We start from the raw sequence: 2,634 nt of genomic DNA on the forward strand, positions 1-2,634 counted from the left end.
CAGTGTGTGCTCGTGGCCAGCAGTGTGTCCTCGTGGCAGCAGAAGATGCCGCCGGAATTCCCTTTTCCTCCTGGCCCCCACGGGCTGGGCTCCGTCAGCAGGACAAATCCACCTCTGGGCTCTTCAGTCACACCCCTGTGCCCCCGAACTTGGGAAAAGCCGTGTGTTTGTGGACATCCCGGAATGTCCTGGGATGGAGGGACCCAAAAGGACCATCCTGGCCCTGCCCAAGAGTTGGGCTGTTTTTTCCAGGGAGTTTTGTGCTGGCTCTGGGGTCTCCTCACCCTCCTCCATGCAGGAGGAGCTCTGGGTTGTGCCTGACTGGATGGGGGTTAATTGGAGCTCGTTTGGAGGTCTGGGAGTGCTGATTTCTGAGGATCTCGGAGAGGTTCAAGGTCCAGGAGCTGCCGCTGATCCAAAGGGCTGGAGAGTTTGTGTGATGGGGCATTCCCAGAGGACAACACCCCTGAGGATTGGGGGTTTGAATCAGCATGGGGTGGAGCAGACACAGCACCCAGGAATGTCACACTTGGATTTCTTGGACACCAAGAAGGTTGGATGAGTCACCAGGGTGATGAGGATGACACGGGTGAATCCAGGACAAGGAATATTTAAATCAACTCACTGGTGGTGACTCCACTTGTGGCCAGGCAGGAAGAGAGATGGCCCGAGACACCGAAGGATGAGGGTGGAGAACCAGGATGGTCCCTACAGAGCGGTCCTGGGGTGGCTGTGGGACACTCCTGTGTCCTGGAAGCTCAGCTAATCCCTGGATATGGGAGGCTGGGAGAGACCCCAAAGCTGGGAGAACCCTGGGACAGTGAGTGCCCCTCCTGGGACAAGGAGTGCCCACCCTGGGACAGGGAGTGCCCACCCTGGGACAACGAGTGCCCACCCTGGGACAATGAGTGCCCACCCTGGGACAGTGAGTGCCCACCCTGGGACAGTGAGTGCCCGTCCTGGGACAGTGAGTGCCCGTCCTGGGACAAGGAGTGCCCACCCTGGGACAGTGAGTGCCCGTCCTGGGACAGTGAGTGCCTGTCCTGCTCCATCCTCTTCTCCAGCTGGACACACCAAGCGCCCTCCAAACCCAAAGCAAACGCTCCCCCCGGTGCCCCTGCCCTGCCCTCACCTCCTTTTCCTGTGCCAAGCCCCTCTGTGCCACCACTGCAAAAAGATTTGGGATGGGCAAGTGGAATCTGGGGACGTACACGGAGTTTTTCCCGTGGGAAAACCATCCCAGCCCCAGCTCTGCCCCCCCAAAGCCGTCCCCGTGTCCTGCAAGCAATGAAAATAGAATTATATTGAAAAATGACAAGCTTCATCTTAAAAATAATAGTTAATCCCAAAGCCTGGGAATTTAGAATCAGAAAATAGGATTCCTCAGGTGGAAAAGGACCTCCAGGATCACTGTGTCCAACCTTTTTATAGAATCATGGAATAAATGAGCTCAGGGATGGAATTTAGCTGAGAGAAAGGGGTTTGCTGGAGGGATGAACTTCCCAGCAGGAAAACCCCGCCTGGGTGGGGAATCCAAGGATCCAGGGATGTAGGAATCCAGCAGTGCAGGGGAGCAGGAGGCAGCACATGCCCAGGGATCCCTCGGGATGGATGGAGGGGGTTTGCCAGGGAAAAGCAGTGGACACACCCTGAGCTGCTGCTCTGAGCAGAGAGCAGTGAGAAAAAGGGTCTTTTTGGGGTCACTGTTCTGAAATGAGAGATTTGAACTGGAGCTGGAGAGACTGAACCAGGAACTGGAATTACTGACCTGAGGGAAGGGCTCTGGAGAAACCCCTGAGACAGAGCCAGAGAGGGGGAAGGAGGTGGGGAAAGAGGGGAAAGGGGAATTGAGGGGAAGGCAGAGAGAGGATGGAGGGAGAGTTGGAATGGGAGGATGGAGGGAGCTTGAATCCTTCCCTGGGTGAGGTCTTCTGGATCATTACTGGCTGATCTTTAGGGTCCCTTCCAACCAAACCATTGTGGGATTCCATGTGGGATATGCACACCCTGCACACACCAATCCATCCCGGAATTCCACGTGGGATGTGCACACCTTTACAAACCAATTCATCCCGGGATTCCATATGGGATGAGCATCACCTGCATTTTGCATGATTTTGCATCCATCAAAAAAGGATGCTCCCCAAAATTCTGCATCCCTGGGGTAGGGATGCTCCCCAAAATTTTGCATCCATCAGAGGATATTCCCCAAAATTCTGCATCCCTGGGGCAAAAGATGCTCCTGAGGTGAGGATGGTCCCCAACATTCCACATCACTGGGGTAAGGATGATTCCCAAAGTGCTGCATCCTTGGGTGAGGATGATCTCCAAAATTCTGCATTCCCGAGCTGAGGATGCTCCCCAAGGTCCTTCACCTCTACAGTGGAGATTCTCCTCAAAATTCTGCATCCATCAAAGAAGGATGCTCCCTAAAATTCTGCATCCTTGGGGTGAGGATACTCCCCAAAATTCTGCATCCCTGGGGTAGGGATGCTCCCTGCATCCCCCTCCTGCCTCCAGCATCCCTTTGGGGAGGGCTCAGGACACTCCTGGCCTGGTCCTGCTGAGCTGAGCTCATTTGTTCCTTAAGCCAGTGCTGTCTTTCCATGGGATAAACCCAGGAGGTCTTTATTT

The sequence above is a fragment of the Manacus vitellinus genome, unplaced genomic scaffold (genome assembly GCF_001715985.3).
Source record: "Manacus vitellinus isolate BGI_N305 unplaced genomic scaffold, ASM171598v3 scaffold_41_pilon, whole genome shotgun sequence".
NCBI lineage: Eukaryota > Metazoa > Chordata > Aves > Passeriformes > Pipridae > Manacus > Manacus vitellinus.